This window comes from Hemitrygon akajei, chromosome 11 (genome assembly GCF_048418815.1).
Source record: "Hemitrygon akajei chromosome 11, sHemAka1.3, whole genome shotgun sequence".
Lineage (NCBI taxonomy): Eukaryota > Metazoa > Chordata > Chondrichthyes > Myliobatiformes > Dasyatidae > Hemitrygon > Hemitrygon akajei.
The window spans coordinates 98243667-98262346 of NC_133134.1; positions in this window are offsets into that span (position 1 = coordinate 98243667).

Consider the following 18680-nt stretch of genomic DNA (forward strand, 5'->3'; position numbering starts at 1 on the left):
CAGTGAGAGGTGTGGGTGTATCAGTGTCACAGTGAGAGGTGTGGAGTGGATCAGTGTCACAGTGAGGGGTGTGGGTGTATCAGTGTCACAGTGAGGGGTGTGGAGTGGATCAGTGTCACAGTGAGGGGTGTGGAGTGTATCAGTGTCACAGTGAGGGGTGTGTGTGTATCAGTGTCACAGTGTGAGGTGTGGGTGTATCAGTGTCACAGTGAGGGGTGTGGGTGGATCAGTGTCACAGTGAGGGGTGTGGGTGTATCAGTGTCACTGTGAGAAGTGAGGGTGTATAAGTGTCACAGTGTGAGGTGTGGAGTGGATCAGTGTCACAGTGAGACGTGTGGAGTGGATCAGTGTCACAGTGAGGGGTGTGTGTGTATCAGTGTCACAGTGAGAGGTGTGGGTGTATCAGTGTCACAGTGAGGGGTGAGGAGTGGATCAGTGTCACAGTGAGGGGTGTGTGTGTATCAGTATCACAGTGAGAGGTGTGGGTGTATCAGTGTCACAGTGAGGTGTGTGGAGTGGATCAGTGTCACAGTGAGGGGTGTGTGTGTATCAGTGTCACAGTGTGAGGTGTGGAGTGGATCAGTGTCACAGTGAGAGGTGTGGGTGTATCAGTGTCACAGTGAGAGGTGTGGAGTGTATCAGTGTCACAGTGAGAGGTGTGAATGTGTCATTGTCACAGTGAGATGTGTGGGTGTATCAGTGTCACAGTGAGGGGTGTGGAGTGTATCAGTGTCACAGTGAGGGGTGTGTGTGTATCAGTGTCACAGTGTGGGGTGTGGGTGTATCAGTGTCACAGTGAGGGGTGTGGGTGTATCAGTGTCACTGTGAGAGGTGAGGGTGTATAAGTGTCACAGTGTGAGGTGTGGAGTGGATCAGTGTCACAGTGAGAGGTGTGGAGTGGATCAGTGTCACAGTGAGGGGTGTGTGTGTATCAGTGTCACAGTGAGAGGTGTGGGTGTATCAGTGTCCCAGTGAGAGGTGTGGGTGTGTCAGTGTCACAGTGAGGGGTGTGGGTGTATCAGTGTCCCAGTGAGAGGTGTGGGTGTGTCAGTGTCACAGTGAGAGGTGTGGGTGTATCAGTGTCACAGTGAGGGGTGTGGGTGTATCAGTGTCCCAGTGAGAGGTGTGGGTGTGTCAGTGTCACAGTCAGGGGTGTGGGTGTATCAGTGTCACAGAGGGGTGTGGGTGTATCAGTGTCACAGTGAGGGGTGTGGGTGTATCAGTGTTACAGTGAGAGGTGAGGAGTGGATCAGTGTCACAGTGAGGGGTGTGGGTGTATCAGTGTCACAGTGAGAGGTGTGGGTGTATCAGTGTCACAGTGAGGGGTGTGGGTGTATCAGTGTCACAGTGAGGGGTGTGGAGTGGATCAGTGACACAGTGAGAGGTGTGGGTGTATCAGTGTCACAGTGAGAGGTGTGCGTGTATCAGTGTCACAGTGAGAGGTGTGGGTGTATCAGTGTCACAGTGAGAGGTGTGGAGTGGATCAGTGTCACAGTGAGGGGTGTGGAGTGGATCAGTGTCCCAGTGAGGGGTGTGGGTGTATCAGTGTCCCAGTGAGAGGTGTGGGTGTGTCAGTGTCACACTGAGGGGTGTGGGTGTATCAGTGTCCCAGTGAGAGGTGTGGGTGTGTCAGTGTCACAGTGAGGGGTGTGGGTGTATCAGTGTCACAGTGACGGGTGTGGGTGTATCAGTGTTACAGTGAGAGGTGTGGAGTGGATCAGTGTCACAGTGAGGGGTGTGGGTGTATCAGTGTCACAGTGAGAGGTGTGGAGTGGATCAGTGTCACAGTGAGGGGTGTGGGTGTATCAGTGTCACAGTGAGAGGTGTGGAGTGGATCAGTGTAACAGGGAGAGGTGTGGGGGTATCAGTGTCACAGTGAGGGGTGTGGAGTGGATCAGTGTCACAGTGAGATGTGTGGGTGGATCGGTGTCACAGTGAGGGGTGTGGATTGGATCAGTGTCACAGTGAGATGTCTGGGTGGATCGGTGTCACAGTGAGGGGTGTGGGTGTATCAGTGTCACAGTGAGAGGTGTCGGTGTATCAGTGTCACAGTGAGGGGTGTGGAGTGGATCAGTGTCACAGTGAGAGGTGCGGGTTGTTATCAGTGTCACAGGGAGAGGTGTGGGTGTATCAGTGTCACAGTGAGGGGTGTGGAGTGGATCAGTGTCACAGTGAGATGTGTGGGTGGATCGGTGTCACAGTGCGGGGTGTGGGTGTATCAGTGTCACAGTGAGAGGTGTGGGTGTATCAGTGTCACAGTGAGAGGTGTGGAGTGGATCAGTGTCACAGTCAGGGGTGTGGGTGTATCAGTGTCACAGTGAGGGGTGTGGAGTGGATCAGTGGCACAGTGAGAGGTGTGGGTGTATCAGTGTTACAGTGAGAAGTGTGGGTGTATCAGTGTCACAGTGAGAGGTGTGGAGTGTATCAGTGTCACAGTGAGGGGTGTGGGTGTATCAGTGTCACTGTGAGAGGTGAGGGTGTATCAGTGTTACAGTGAGAAGTGTGGGTGTATCAGTGTCACAGTGTGAGGTGTGGAGTGGATCAGTGTCACAGTGAGAGGTGTGGGTGTGTCAGTGTCACACTGAGGGGTGTGGGTGTATCAGTGTCCCAGTGAGAGGTGTGGGTGTGTCAGTGTCACAGTGAGAGGTGTGGGTGTATCAGTGTCACAGTGAGGGGTGTGGGTGTATCAGTATCCCAGTGAGAGGTGTGGGTGTGTCAGTGTCACAGTCAGGGGTGTGGGTGTATCAGTGTCACAGTGAGGGGTGTGGGTGTATCAGTGTTACAGTGAGAGGTGAGGAGTGGATCAGTGTCACAGTGAGGGGTGTGGGTGTATCAGTGTCACAGTGAGGGGTGTGGGTGTATCAGTGTCACAGTGTGAGGTGTGGGGGAATCAGTGTCACAGTGAGAGATGTGAGTGTATCAGTGTCACAGTGAGAGGTGTGAGTGTATCAGTGTCACAGTGAGGGGTGTGGGTGTATCAGTGTCACAGTGAGGGGTGTGGAGTGGATCAGTGACACAGTGAGAGGTGTGGGTGTATCAGTGTCACAGTGAGAGGTGTGCGTGTATCAGTGTCACAGTGAGAGGTGTGGGTGTATCAGTGTCACAGTGAGAGGTGTGGAGTGGATCAGTGTCCCAGTGAGGGGTGTGGAGTGGATCAGTGTCCCAGTGAGAGGTGTGGGTGTATCAGTGTCACAGTGAGAGGTGTGGGTGGATCAGTGTCACAGTGAGAGGTGTGGGAGTATCAGTGTCCCAGTGAGAGGTGTGGGTGTGTCAGTGTCACAGTGAGGGGTGTGGGTGTATCAGTGTCCCAGTGAGAGGTGTGGGTGTGTCAGTGTCACAGTGAGGGGTGTGGGTGTATCAGTGTCCCAGTGAGAGGTGTGGGTGTGTCAGTGTCACAGTGAGGGGTGTGGAGTGGATCAGTGTCACAGTGAGGGGTGTGGGTGTATCAGTGTCACAGTGAGAGGTGTGGAGTGGATCAGTGTCACAGTGAGGGGTGTGGAGTGGATCAGTGTAACAGGGAGAGGTGTGGGGGTATCAGTGTCACAGTGAGGGGTGTGGAGTGGATCAGTGTCACAGTGAGATGTGTGGGTGGATCGGTGTCACAGTGAGGGGTGTGGATTGGATCAGTGTCACAGTGAGATGTGTGGGTGGATCGGTGTCACAGTGAGGGGTGTGGGTGTATCAGTGTCACAGTGAGAGGTGTGGGTGTATCAGTGTCACAGTGAGGGGTGTGGAGTGGATCAGTGTCACAGTGAGATGTCTGGGTGGATCTGTGTCACAGTGAGGGGTGTGGGTGTATCAGTGTCACAGAGAGAGGTGTCGGTGTATCAGTGTCACAGTGAGGGGTGTGGAGTGGATCAGTGTCACAGTGAGAGGTGCGGGTTGTTATCAGTGTCACAGTGAGAGGTGTGGGTGTATCAGTGTCACAGTGAGAGGTGTGGAGTGGATCAGTGTCACAGTCAGGGGTGTGGGTGTATCAGTGTCACAGTGAGGGGTGTGGAGTGGATCAGTGTCACAGTGAGAGGTGTGGGTGTATCAGTGTCACAGTGAGGGGTGTGCAGTGGATTGGTGCCACAGTGAGGGGTGTGGGTGTATCAGTGTCACAGTGAGGGGTGTGGGTGGATAAGTGACACAGTGAGAGGTGTGGGTGTGTCAGTGTCACAGTGAGATGTGTGGGTGTATCAGTGTCCCAGTGAGAGGTGTGGGTGTGTCAGTGTCACAGTCAGGGGTGTGGGTGTATCAGTGTCCCAGTGAGAGGTGTGGGTGTGTCAGTGTCACAGTCAGGGGTGTGGGTGTATCAGTGTCCCAGTGAGAGGTGTGGGTCTGTCAGTGTCACAGTCAGGGGTGTGGGTGTATCAGTGTCACAGAGGGGTGTGGGTGTATCAGTGTCACAGTGAGGGGTGTGGAGTGGATCAGTGTCACAGTGAGGGGTGTGGGTGTATCAGTGTCACAGTGAGAGGTGTGGAGTGGATCAGTGTCACAGTGAGGAGTGTGGGTGTATCAGTGTCACAGTGAGAGATGTGAGTGTATCAGTGTCACAGTGAGAGGTGTGAGTGTATCAGTGTCACAGTGAGGGGTGTGGGTGTATCAGTGTCACAGTGAGGGGTGTGGAGTGGATCAGTGACACAGTGAGAGGTGTGGCTGTATCAGTGTCACAGTGAGAGGTGTGGAGTGGATCAGTGTCACAGTGAGGGGTGTGGAGTGGATCAGTGTCCCAGTGAGGGGTGTGGGTGTATCAGTGTCCCAGTGAGAGGTGTGGGTGTGTCAGTGTCACAGTGAGGGGTGTGGGTGTATCAGTGTCACAGTGACGGGTGTGGGTGTATCAGTGTTACAGTGAGAGGTGTGGAGTGGATCAGTGTCACAGTGAGGGGTGTGGGTGTATCAGTGTCACAGTGAGGGGTGTGGGTGTATCAGTGCCACAGTGAGAGGTCTGGGGTGTTATCAGTGTCACAGTGTGAGGTGTGGAGTGTATCAGTGTCAAAGTGAGGGGTGTGGGTGTATCAGTGTCACAGTGAGGAGTGTGGAGTGGATCAGTGTCACAGTGAGAGGTGTGGGTGTATCAGTGTCACAGTGAGGGGTGTGGGTGTATCAGTGTCACAGTGAGGGGTGTGGGTGTGTCAGTGTCACAGTGAGAGGTGTGGAGTGTATCAGTGTTACAGTGTGCGGTGTGGGTGTATCAGAGTCACAGTGAGGGGTGTGGAGTGGATCAGTGTCACAGTGAGGGGTGTGGGTGTATCAGTGTCACAATGAAGGCTGTGGGGTGTTGTCAGAGTCACAGTGAGGGGTGTGGAGTTGATCAGTGTCACAGTGAGGGGTGTGGAGTGGATCAGTGTCACAGTGTGAGGTGTGTGTGTATCAGTGTCACAGTGAGAGGTGTGGAGTGGATCAGTGTCACAGTGAGAGGTGTGACGTGGATCAGTGTCACAGTGAGGGGTGTGGGTATATCAGTGTCACAGTGAGAGGTGTGGAGTGGATCAGTGTCACAGTGAGGGGTGTGGGTATATCAGTGTCACAGTGAGGGGTGTGGAGTTGATCAGTGTCACAGTGAGGGGTGTGGAGTGGATCAGTGTCACAGTGTGAGGTGTGTGTGTATCAGTGTCACAGTGAGAGGTGTGGAGTGGATCAGTGTCACAGTGAGAGGTGTGACGTGGATCAGTGTCACAGTGAGGGGTGTGGGTATATCAGTGTCACAGTGAGAGGTGTGGAGTGGATCAGTGTCACAGTGAGCGGTGTGGAGTGGATCTGTGTCACAGTGAGAGGTGTGGGTGTATCAGTGCCACAGTGAGAGGTGTGGGTGTATCAGTGTCACAGTGAGAGGTGTGGAGTGGATCAGTGTCACAGTGAGGGGTGTGGGTGTATCAGTGTCACAGTGAGGGGTGTGGAGTGGATCAGTGTCACAGTGAGGGGTGTGGAGTGTATCAGTGTCACAGTGAGGGGTGTGTGTGTATCAGTGTCACAGTGTGAGGTGTGGGTGTATCAGTGTCACAGTGAGGGGTGTGGGTGGATCAGTGTCACAGTGAGGGGTGTGGGTGTATCAGTGTCACTGTGAGAAGTGAGGGTGTATAAGTTTCACAGTGTGAGGTGTGGAGTGGATCAGTGTCACAGTGAGACGTGTGGAGTGGATCAGTGTCACAGTGAGGGGTGTGTGTGTATCAGTGTCACAGTGAGAGGTGTGGGTGTATCAGTGTCACAGTGAGGGGTGTGGAGTGGATCAGTGTCACAGTGAGGGGTGTGTGTGTATCAGTATCACAGTGAGAGGTGTGGGTGTATCAGTGTCACAGTGAGGTGTGTGGAGTGGATCAGTGTCACAGTGAGGGGTGTGTGTGTATCAGTGTCACAGTGTGAGGTGTGGAGTGGATCAGTGTCACAGTGAGAGGTGTGGGTGTATCAGTGTCACAGTGAGAGGTGTGGAGTGTATCAGTGTCACAGTGAGAAGTGTGAATGTGTCATTGTCACAGTGAGATGTGTGGGTGTATCAGTGTCACAGTGAGGGGTGTGGAGTGTATCAGTGTCACAGTGAGGGGTGTGTGTGTATCAGTGTCACAGTGTGGGGTGTGGGTGTATCAGTGTCACAGTGAGGGGTGTGGGTGTATCAGTGTCACTGTGAGAGGTGAGGGTGTATAAGTGTCACAGTGTGAGGTGTGGAGTGGATCAGTGTCACAGTGAGAGGTGTGGAGTGGATCAGTGTCACAGTGAGGGGTGTGTGTGTATCAGTGTCACAGTGAGAGGTGTGGGTGTATCAGTGTCCCAGTGAGAGGTGTGGGTGTGTCAGTGTCACAGTGAGGGGTGTGGGTGTATCAGTGTCCCAGTGAGAGGTGTGGGTGTGTCAGTGTCACAGTGAGAGGTGTGGGTGTATCAGTGTCACAGTGAGGGGTGTGGGTGTATCAGTGTCCCAGTGAGAGGTGTGGGTGTGTCAGTGTCACAGTCAGGGGTGTGGGTGTATCAGTGTCACAGAGGGGTGTGGTTGTATCAGTGTCACAGTGAGGGGTGTGGGTGTATCAGTGTTACAGTGAGAGGTGAGGAGTGGATCAGTGTCACAGTGAGGGGTGTGGGTGTATCAGTGTCACAGTGAGAGGTGTGGGTGTATCAGTGTCACAGTGAGGGGTGTGGGTGTATCAGTGTCACAGTGAGGGGTGTGGAGTGGATCAGTGACACAGTGAGAGGTGTGGGTGTATCAGTGTCACAGTGAGAGGTGTGCGTGTATCAGTGTCACAGTGAGGGGTGTGGAGTGGATCAGTGTCACAGTGAGAGGTGCGGGTTGTTATCAGTGTCACAGTGAGAGGTGTGGGTGTATCAGTGTCACAGTGAGAGGTGTGGAGTGGATCAGTGTCACAGTCAGGGGTGTGGGTGTATCAGTGTCACAGTGAGGGGTGTGGAGTGGATCAGTGTCACAGTGAGAGGTGTGGGTGTATCAGTGTCACAGTGAGGGGTGTGCAGTGGATTGGTGCCACAGTGAGGGGTGTGGGTGTATCAGTGTCACAGTGAGGGGTGTGGGTGGATAAGTGACACAGTGAGAGGTGTGGGTGTGTCAGTGTCACAGTGAGAGGTGTGGGTGTATCAGTGTCCCAGTGAGAGGTGTGGGTGTGTCAGTGTCACAGTCAGGGGTGTGGGTGTATCAGTGTCCCAGTGAGAGGTGTGGGTGTGTCAGTGTCACAGTCAGGGGTGTGGGTGTATCAGTGTCCCAGTGAGAGGTGTGGGTGTGTCAGTGTCACAGTCAGGGGTGTGGGTGTATCAGTGTCACAGAGGGGTGTGGGTGTATCAGTGTCACAGTGAGGGGTGTGGAGTGGATCAGTGTCACAGTGAGGGGTGTGGGTGTATCAGTGTCACAGTGAGAGGTGTGGAGTGGATCAGTGTCACAGTGAGGAGTGTGGGTGTATCAGTGTCACAGTGAGAGATGTGAGTGTATCAGTGTCACAGTGAGAGGTGTGAGTGTATCAGTGTCACAGTGAGGGGTGTGGGTGTATCAGTGTCACAGTGAGGGGTGTGGAGTGGATCAGTGACACAGTGAGAGGTGTGGCTGTATCAGTGTCACAGTGAGAGGTGTGGAGTGGATCAGTGTCACAGTGAGGGGTGTGGAGTGGATCAGTGTCCCAGTGAGGGGTGTGGGTGTATCAGTGTCCCAGTGAGAGGTGTGGGTGTGTCAGTGTCACAGTGAGGGGTGTGGGTGTATCAGTGTCACAGTGACGGGTGTGGGTGTATCAGTGTTACAGTGAGAGGTGTGGAGTGGATCAGTGTCACAGTGAGGGGTGTGGGTGTATCAGTGTCACAGTGAGGGGTGTGGGTGTATCAGTGCCACAGTGAGAGGTCTGGGGTGTTATCAGTGTCACAGTGTGAGGTGTGGAGTGTATCAGTGTCAAAGTGAGGGGTGTGGGTGTATCAGTGTCACAGTGAGGAGTGTGGAGTGGATCAGTGTCACAGTGAGAGGTGTGGGTGTATCAGTGTCACAGTGAGGGGTGTGGGTGTATCAGTGTCACAGTGAGGGGTGTGGGTGTGTCAGTGTCACAGTGAGAGGTGTGGAGTGTATCAGTGTTACAGTGTGCGGTGTGGGTGTATCAGAGTCACAGTGAGGGGTGTGGAGTGGATCAGTGTCACAGTGAGGGGTGTGGGTGTATCAGTGTCACAATGAAGGCTGTGGGGTGTTGTCAGAGTCACAGTGAGGGGTGTGGAGTTGATCAGTGTCACAGTGAGGGGTGTGGAGTGGATCAGTGTCACAGTGTGAGGTGTGTGTGTATCAGTGTCACAGTGAGAGGTGTGGAGTGGATCAGTGTCACAGTGAGAGGTGTGACGTGGATCAGTGTCACAGTGAGGGGTGTGGGTATATCAGTGTCACAGTGAGAGGTGTGGAGTGGATCAGTGTCACAGTGAGGGGTGTGGGTATATCAGTGTCACAGTGAGGGGTGTGGAGTTGATCAGTGTCACAGTGAGGGGTGTGGAGTGGATCAGTGTCACAGTGTGAGGTGTGTGTGTATCAGTGTCACAGTGAGAGGTGTGGAGTGGATCAGTGTCACAGTGAGAGGTGTGACGTGGATCAGTGTCACAGTGAGGGGTGTGGGTATATCAGTATCACAGTGAGGGGTGTGGAGTGGATAGGTGTCACAGTGAGAGGTGTGGGTGTATCAGTGTCACAGTGAGGGGTGTGGAGTGGATCAGTGTCACAGTGAGAGGTGTGACGTGGATCAGTGTCACAGTGAGGGGTGTGGGTATATCAGTGTCACAGTGAGAGGTGTGGAGTGGATCAGTGTCACAGTGAGCGGTGTGGAGTGGATCTGTGTCACAGTGAGAGGTGTGGGTGTATCAGTGCCACAGTGAGAGGTGTGGGTGTATCAGTGTCACAGTGAGAGGTGTGGAGTGGATCAGTGTCACAGTGAGGGGTGTGGGTGTATCAGTGTCACAGTGAGGGGTGTGGAGTGGATCAGTGTCACAGTGAGGGGTGTGGAGTGTATCAGTGTCACAGTGAGGGGTGTGTGTGTATCAGTGTCACAGTGTGAGGTGTGGGTGTATCAGTGTCACAGTGAGGGGTGTGGGTGGATCAGTGTCACAGTGAGGGGTGTGGGTGTATCAGTGTCACTGTGAGAAGTGAGGGTGTATAAGTTTCACAGTGTGAGGTGTGGAGTGGATCAGTGTCACAGTGAGACGTGTGGAGTGGATCAGTGTCACAGTGAGGGGTGTGTGTGTATCAGTGTCACAGTGAGAGGTGTGGGTGTATCAGTGTCACAGTGAGGGGTGTGGAGTGGATCAGTGTCACAGTGAGGGGTGTGTGTGTATCAGTATCACAGTGAGAGGTGTGGGTGTATCAGTGTCACAGTGAGGTGTGTGGAGTGGATCAGTGTCACAGTGAGGGGTGTGTGTGTATCAGTGTCACAGTGTGAGGTGTGGAGTGGATCAGTGTCACAGTGAGAGGTGTGGGTGTATCAGTGTCACAGTGAGAGGTGTGGAGTGTATCAGTGTCACAGTGAGAGGTGTGAATGTGTCATTGTCACAGTGAGATGTGTGGGTGTATCAGTGTCACAGTGAGGGGTGTGGAGTGTATCAGTGTCACAGTGAGGGGTGTGTGTGTATCAGTGTCACAGTGTGGGGTGTGGGTGTATCAGTGTCACAGTGAGGGGTGTGGGTGTATCAGTGTCACTGTGAGAGGTGAGGGTGTATAAGTGTCACAGTGTGAGGTGTGGAGTGGATCAGTGTCACAGTGAGAGGTGTGGAGTGGATCAGTGTCACAGTGAGGGGTGTGTGTGTATCAGTGTCACAGTGAGAGGTGTGGGTGTATCAGTGTCCCAGTGAGAGGTGTGGGTGTGTCAGTGTCACAGTGAGGGGTGTGGGTGTATCAGTGTCCCAGTGAGAGGTGTGGGTGTGTCAGTGTCACAGTGAGAGGTGTGGGTGTATCAGTGTCACAGTGAGGGGTGTGGGTGTATCAGTGTCCCAGTGAGAGGTTTGGGTGTGTCAGTGTCACAGTCAGGGGTGTGGGTGTATCAGTGTCACAGAGGGGTGTGGTTGTATCAGTGTCACAGTGAGGGGTGTGGGTGTATCAGTGTTACAGTGAGAGGTGAGGAGTGGATCAGTGTCACAGTGAGGGGTGTGGGTGTATCAGTGTCACAGTGAGAGGTGTGGGTGTATCAGTGTCACAGTGAGGGGTGTGGGTGTATCAGTGTCACAGTGAGGGGTGTGGAGTGGATCAGTGACACAGTGAGAGGTGTGGGTGTATCAGTGTCACAGTGAGAGGTGTGCGTGTATCAGTGTCACAGTGAGAGGTGTGGGTGTATCAGTGTCACAGTGAGAGGTGTGGAGTGGATCAGTGTCACAGTGAGGGGTGTGGAGTGGATCAGTGTCCCAGTGAGGGGTGTGTGTGTATCAGTGTCCCAGTGAGAGGTGTGGGTGTGTCAGTGTCACAGTGAGGGGTGTGGGTGTATCAGTGTCCCAGTGAGAGATGTGGGTGTGTCAGTGTCACAGTGAGGGGTGTGGGTGTAACAGTGTCACAGTGACGGGTGTGGGTGTATCAGTGTTACAGTGAGAGGTGTGGAGTGGATCAGTGTCACAGTGAGGGGTGTGGGTGTATCAGTGTCACAGTGAGAGGTGTGGAGTGGATCAGTGTCACAGTGAGGGGTGTGGGTGTATCAGTGTCACAGTGAGAGGTGTGGAGTGGATCAGTGTAACAGGGAGAGGTGTGGGGGTATCAGTGTCACAGTGAGGGGTGTGGAGTGGATCAGTGTCACAGTGAGATGTGTGGGTGGATCGGTGTCACAGTGAGGGGTGTGGGTGTATCAGTGTCACAGAGAGAGGTGTCGGTGTATCAGTGTCACAGTGAGGGGTGTGGAGTGTATCAGTGTCACAGTGAGAGGTGTCGGTGTATCAGTGTCACAGTGAGGGGTGTGGAGTGGATCAGTGTCACAGTGAGAGGTGCGGGTTGTTATCAGTGTCACAGGGAGAGGTGTGGGTGTATCAGTGTCACAGTGAGGGGTGTGGAGTGGATCAGTGTCACAGTGAGATGTGTGGGTGGATCGGTGTCACAGTGCGGGGTGTGGGTGTATCAGTGTCACAGTGAGAGGTGTGGGTGTATCAGTGTCACAGTGAGAGGTGTGGAGTGGATCAGTGTCACAGTCAGGGGTGTGGGTGTATCAGTGTCACAGTGAGGGGTGTGGAGTGGATCAGTGGCACAGTGAGAGGTGTGGGTGTATCAGTGTTACAGTGAGAAGTGTGGGTGTATCAGTGTCACAGTGAGAGGTGTGGAGTGTATCAGTGTCACAGTGAGGGGTGTGGGTGTATCAGTGTCACTGTGAGAGGTGAGGGTGTATAAGTGTCACAGTGTGAGGTGTGGAGTGGATCAGTGTCACAGTGAGAGGTGTGGGTGTGTCAGTGTCACACTGAGGGGTGTGGGTGTATCAGTGTCCCAGTGAGAGGTGTGGGTGTGTCAGTGTCACAGTGAGAGGTGTGGGTGTATCAGTGTCACAGTGAGGGGTGTGGGTGTATCAGTATCCCAGTGAGAGGTGTGGGTGTGTCAGTGTCACAGTCAGGGGTGTGGGTGTATCAGTGTCACAGTGAGGGGTGTGGGTGTATCAGTGTTACAGTGAGAGGTGAGGAGTGGATCAGTGTCACAGTGAGGGGTGTGGGTGTATCAGTGTCACAGTGAGGGGTGTGGGTGTATCAGTGTCACAGTGTGAGGTGTGGGGGAATCAGTGTCACAGTGAGAGATGTGAGTGTATCAGTGTCACAGTGAGAGGTGTGAGTGTATCAGTGTCACAGTGAGGGGTGTGGGTGTATCAGTGTCACAGTGAGGGGTGTGGAGTGGATCAGTGACACAGTGAGAGGTGTGGGTGTATCAGTGTCACAGTGAGAGGTGTGCGTGTATCAGTGTCACAGTGAGAGGTGTGGGTGTATCAGTGTCACAGTGAGAGGTGTGGAGTGGATCAGTGTCCCAGTGAGGGGTGTGGAGTGGATCAGTGTCCCAGTGAGAGGTGTGGGTGTATCAGTGTCACAGTGAGAGGTGTGGGTGGATCAGTGTCACAGTGAGATGTGTGGGAGTATCAGTGTCCCAGTGAGAGGTGTGGGTGTGTCAGTGTCACAGTGAGGGGTGTGGGTGTATCAGTGTCCCAGTGAGAGGTGTGGGTGTGTCAGTGTCACAGTGAGGGGTGTGGGTGTATCAGTGTCCCAGTGAGAGGTGTGGGTGTGTCAGTGTCACAGTGAGGGGTGTGGAGTGGATCAGTGTCACAGTGAGGGGTGTGGGTGTATCAGTGTCACAGTGAGAGGTGTGGAGTGGATCAGTGTCACAGTGAGGGGTGTGGGTGTATCAGTGTCACAGTGAGGGGTGTGGAGTGGATCAGTGTAACAGGGAGAGGTGTGGGGGTATCAGTGTCACAGTGAGGGGTGTGGAGTGGATCAGTGTCACAGTGAGATGTGTGGGTGGATCGGTGTCACAGTGAGGGGTGTGGATTGGATCAGTGTCACAGTGAGATGTGTGGGTGGATCGGTGTCACAGTGAGGGGTGTGGGTGTATCAGTGTCACAGTGAGGGGTGTGGGTGTATCAGTGTCACAGTGAGAGGTGTGGGTGTATCAGTGTCACTGTGAGGGGTGTGGAGTGGATCAGTGTCACAGTGAGATGTCTGGGTGGATCGGTGTCACAGTGAGGGGTGTGGGTGTATCAGTGTCACAGAGAGAGGTGTCGGTGTATCAGTGTCACAGTGAGGGGTGTGGAGTGGATCAGTGTCACAGTGAGAGGTGCGGGTTGTTATCAGTGTCACAGTGAGAGGTGTGGGTGTATCAGTGTCACAGTGAGAGGTGTGGAGTGGATCAGTGTCACAGTCAGGGGTGTGGGTGTATCAGTGTCACAGTGAGGGGTGTGGAGTGGATCAGTGTCACAGTGAGAGGTGTGGGTGTATCAGTGTCACAGTGAGGGGTGTGCAGTGGATTGGTGCCACAGTGAGGGGTGTGGGTGTATCAGTGTCACAGTGAGGGGTGTGGGTGGATAAGTGTCACAGTGAGAGGTGTGGGTGTGTCAGTGTCACAGTGAGAGGTGTGGGTGTATCAGTGTCCCAGTGAGAGGTGTGGGTGTGTCAGTGTCACAGTCAGGGGTGTGGGTGTATCAGTGTCCCAGTGAGAGGTGTGGGTGTGTCAGTGTCACAGTCAGGGGTGTGGGTGTATCAGTGTCCCAGTGAGAGGTGTGGGTGTGTCAGTGTCACAGTCAGGGGTGTGGGTGTATCAGTGTCACAGAGGGGTGTGGGTGTATCAGTGTCACAGTGAGGGGTGTGGAGTGGATCAGTGTCACAGTGAGGGGTGTGGGTGTATCAGTGTCACAGTGAGAGGTGTGGAGTGGATCAGTGTCACAGTGAGGAGTGTGGGTGTATCAGTGTCACAGTGAGAGATGTGAGTGTATCAGTGTCACAGTGAGAGGTGTGAGTGTATCAGTGTCACAGTGAGGGGTGTGGGTGTATCAGTGTCACAGTGAGGGGTGTGGAGTGGATCAGTGACACAGTGAGAGGTGTGGAGTGGATCAGTGTCACAGTGAGGGGTGTGGAGTGGATCAGTGTCCCAGTGAGGGGTGTGGGTGTATCAGTGTCCCAGTGAGAGGTGTGGGTGTGTCAGTGTCACAGTGAGGGGTGTGGGTGTATCGGTGTCACAGTGACGGGTGTGGGTGTATCAGTGTTACAGTGAGAGGTGTGGAGTGGATCAGTGTCACAGTGAGGGGTGTGGGTGTATCAGTGTCACAGTGAGAGGTGTGGAGTGGATCAGTGTCACAGTGAGAGGTGTGGAGTGGATCAGTGTAACAGGGAGAGGTGTGGGGGTATCAGTGTCACAGTGAGGGGTGTGGAGTGGATCAGTGTCACAGTGAGATGTGTGGGTGGATCGGTGTCACAGTGAGGGGTGTGGGTGTATCAGTGTCACAGAGAGAGGTGTCGGTGTATCAGTGTCACAGTGAGGGGTGTGGAGTGGATCAGTGTCACAGTGAGAGGTGCGGGTTGTTATCAGTGTCACAGGGAGAGGTGTGGGTGTATCAGTGTCACAGTGAGGGGTGTGGAGTGGATCAGTGTCACAGTGAGATGTGTGGGTGGATCGGTGTCACAGTGCGGGGTGTGGGTGTATCAGTGTCACAGTGAGAGGTGTGGGTGTATCAGTGTCACAGTGAGAGGAGTGGAGTGGATCAGTGTCACAGTCAGGGGTGTGGGTGTATCAGTGTCACAGTGAGGGGTGTGGAGTGGATCAGTGTCACAGTGAGAGGTGTGGGTGTATCAGTGTCACAGTGAGGGGTATGCAGTGGATTGGTGCCACAGTGAGGGGTGTGGATGTATCAGTGTCTCAGTGAGGGGTGTGGGTGGATAAGTGTCACAGTGAGAGGTGTGGGTGTATCAGTGTCACAGTGAGGGGTGTGGAGTGGATCGGTGTCACAGTGAGAGGTGCGGGTTGTTATCAGTGTCACAGTGAGAGGTGTGGGTTGTTATCAGTCTCACAGTGTGAGGTGTGGAGTGTATCAGTGTCACAGTGAGGGGTGTGGGAGTATCAGTGTCACAGTGAGGGGTGTGGGTGTATCAGTGTCACAGTGAGAGGTGTGGGGTATTATCAGTGTCACAGTGCGAGGTGTGGAGTGTATTAGTGTCACAGTGAGGGGTGTGGGTGTATCAGTGCCACAGTGAGAGGTCTGGGGTGTTAACAGTGTCACAGTGTGAGGTGTGGAGTGTATCAGTGTCAAAGTGAGGGGTGTGGGTGTATCAGTGTCACAGTGAGAGGTGTGGGTGTATCAGTGTCACAGTGAGAGTAGTGGGTGTATCAGTGTCACAGTGAGGGGTGTGGAGTGGATCAGTGTCACAGTGAGAGGTGTGGGTGTGTCAGTGTCACAGTGAGAGGTGTGAGTGTATCAGTGTTACAGTGTGCGGTGTGGGTGTATCAGAGTCACAGTGAGGGGTGTGGTGTGTATCAGTGTCACAGTGAGGGGTGTGGGTGTATCAGTGTCACAATGAAGGCTGTGGGGTGTTGTCAGAGTCACAGTGAGGGGTGTGGAGTTGATCAGTGTCACAGTGATTGGTGTGGAGTGGATCAGTGTCACAGTGAGGGGTGTGGGTGTATCAGTGTCACAGTGAGGGGTGTGGAGTGGATCAGTGTCACAGTGAGAGGTGTGACGTGGATCAGTGTCACATTGAGAGGTGTGGGGTATTATCAGTGTCACAGTGCGAGGTGTGGAGTGTATCAGTGTCACAGTGAGAGGTGTGGGGTGTTATCAGTGTAACAGTGTGAGGTGTGGAGTGTATCAGTGTCACAGTGAGGGGTGTGGGTGTATCAGTGCCACAGTGAGAGGTCTGGGGTGTTATCAGTGTCACAGTGTGAGGTGTGGAGTGTATCAGTGTCAAAGTGAGGGGTGTGGGTGTATCAGTGTCACAGTGAGAGGTGTGGGTGTATCAGTGTCACAGTGAGGGGTGTGGAGTGGATCAGTGTCACAGTGAGAGGTGTGACGTGGATCAGTGTCACATTGAGAGGTGTGGGGTATTATCAGTGTCACAGTGCTAGGTGTGGAGTGTATCAGTGTCACAGTGAGAGGTGTGGGGTGTTATCAGTGTAACAGTGTGAGGTGTGGAGTGTATCAGTGTCACAGTGAGGGGTGTGGGTGTATCAGTGCCACAGTGAGAGGTCTGGGGTGTTATCAGTGTCACAGTGTGAGGTGTGGAGTGTATCAGTGTCAAAGTGAGGGGTGTGGGTGTATCAGTGTCACAGTGAGGAGTGTGGAGTGGATCAGTGTCACAGTGAGAGGTGTGGGTGTATCAGTGTCACAGTGAGGGGTGTGGGTGTATCAGTGTCACAGTGAGGGGTGTGGGTGTGTCAGTGTCACAGTGAGAGGTGTGGAGTGTATCAGTGTTACAGTGTGCGGTGTGGGTGTATCAGAGTCACAGTGAGGGGTGTGGAGTGGATCAGTGTCACAGTGAGGGGTGTGGGTGTATCAGTGTCACAATGAAGGCTGTGGGGTGTTGTCAGAGTCACAGTGAGGGGTGTGGAGTTGATCAGTGTCACAGTGAGGGGTGTGGGTGTATCAGTGTCACAGTGAGAGGTGTGGAGTGGATCAGTGTCACAGTGAGGGGTGTGGGTGTATCAGTGTCACAGTGAGAGGTGTGGAGTGGATCAGTGTCACAGTGAGGAGTGTGGGTGTATCAGTGTCACAGTGAGAGATGTGAGTGTATCAGTGTCACAGTGAGAGGTGTGAGTGTATCAGTGTCACAGTGAGGGGTGTGGGTGTATCAGTGTCACAGTGAGGGGTGTGGAGTGGATCAGTGACACAGTGAGAGGTGTGGGTGTATCAGTGTCACAGTGAGAGGTGTGGAGTGGATCAGTGTCACAGTGAGGGGTGTGGAGTGGATCAGTGTCCCAGTGAGGGGTGTGGGTGTATCAGTGTCCCAGTGAGAGGTGTGGGTGTGTCAGTGTCACAGTGAGGGGTGTGGGTGTATCAGTGTCACAGTGACGGGTGTGGGTGTATCAGTGTTACAGTGAGAGGTGTGGAGTGGATCAGTGTCACAGTGAGGGGTGTGGGTGTATCAGTGTCACAGTGAGAGGTGTGGAGTGGATCAGTGTCACAGTGAGAGGTGTGGAGTGGATCAGTGTAACAGGGAGAGGTGTGGGGGTATCAGTGTCACAGTGAGGGGTGTGGAGTGGATCAGTGTCACAGTGAGATGTGTGGGTGGATCGGTGTCACAGTGAGGGGTGTGGGTGTATCAGTGTCACAGAGAGAGGTGTCGGTGTATCAGTGTCACAGTGAGGGGTGTGGAGTGGATCAGTGTCACAGTGAGAGGTGCGGGTTGTTATCAGTGTCACAGGGAGAGGTGTGGGTGTATCAGTGTCACAGTGAGGGGTGTGGAGTGGATCAGTGTCACAGTGAGATGTGTGGGTGGATCGGTGTCACAGTGCGGGGTGTGGGTGTATCAGTGTCACAGTGAGAGGTGTGGGTGTATCAGTGTCACAGTGAGAGGAGTGGAGTGGATCAGTGTCACAGTCAGGGGTGTGGGTGTATCAGTGTCACAGTGAGGGGTGTGGAGTGGATCAGTGTCACAGTGAGAGGTGTGGGTGTATCAGTGTCACAGTGAGGGGTATGCAGTGGATTGGTGCCACAGTGAGGGGTGTGGATGTATCAGTGTCACAGTGAGGGGTGTGGGTGGATAAGTGTCACAGTGAGAGGTGTGGGTGTATCAGTGTCACAGTGAGGGGTGTGGAGTGGATCGGTGTCACAGTGAGAGGTGCGGGTTGTTATCAGTGTCACAGTGAGAGGTGTGGGTTGTTATCAGTCTCACAGTTTGAGGTGTGGAGTGTATCAGTGTCACAGTGAGGGGTGTGGGAGTATCAGTGTCACAGTGAGGGGTGTGGGTGTATCAGTGTCACAGTGAGAGGTGTGGGGTATTATCAGTGTCACAGTGCGAGGTGTGGAGTGTATTAGTGTCACAGTGAGGGGTGTGGGTGTATCAGTGCCACAGTGAGAGGTCTGGGGTGTTAACAGTGTCACAGTGTGAGGTGTGGAGTGTATCAGTGTCAAAGTGAGGGGTGTGGGTGTATCAGTGTCACAGTGAGAGGTGTGGGTGTATCAGTGTCACAGTGAGAGTAGTGGGTGTATCAGTGTCACAGTGAGGGGTGTGGAGTGGATCAGTGTCACAGTGAGAGGTGTGGGTGTGTCAGTGTCACAGTGAGAGGTGTGAGTGTATCAGTGTTACAGTGTGCGGTGTGGGTGTATCAGAGTCACAGTGAGGGGTGTGGTGTGTATCAGTGTCACAGTGAGGGGTGTGGGTGTATCAGTGTCACAATGAAGGCTGTGGGGTGTTGTCAGAGTCACAGTGAGGGGTGTGGAGTTGATCAGTGTCACAGTGATTGGTGTGGAGTGGATCAGTGTCACAGTGAGGGGTGTGGGTGTATCAGTGTCACAGTGAGGGGTGTGGAGTGGATCAGTGTCACAGTGAGAGGTGTGACGTGGATCAGTGTCACATTGAGAGGTGTGGGGTATTATCAGTGTCACAGTGCGAGGTGTGGAGTGTATCAGTGTCACAGTGAGAGGTGTGGGGTGTTATCAGTGTAACAGTGTGAGGTGTGGAGTGTATCAGTGTCACAGTGAGGGGTGTGGGTGTATCAGTGTCCCAGTGAGAGGTGTGGGTGTGTCAGTGTCACAGTGAGGGGTGTGGGTGTATCAGTGTCACAGTGACGGGTGTGGGTGTATCAGTGTTACAGTGAGAGG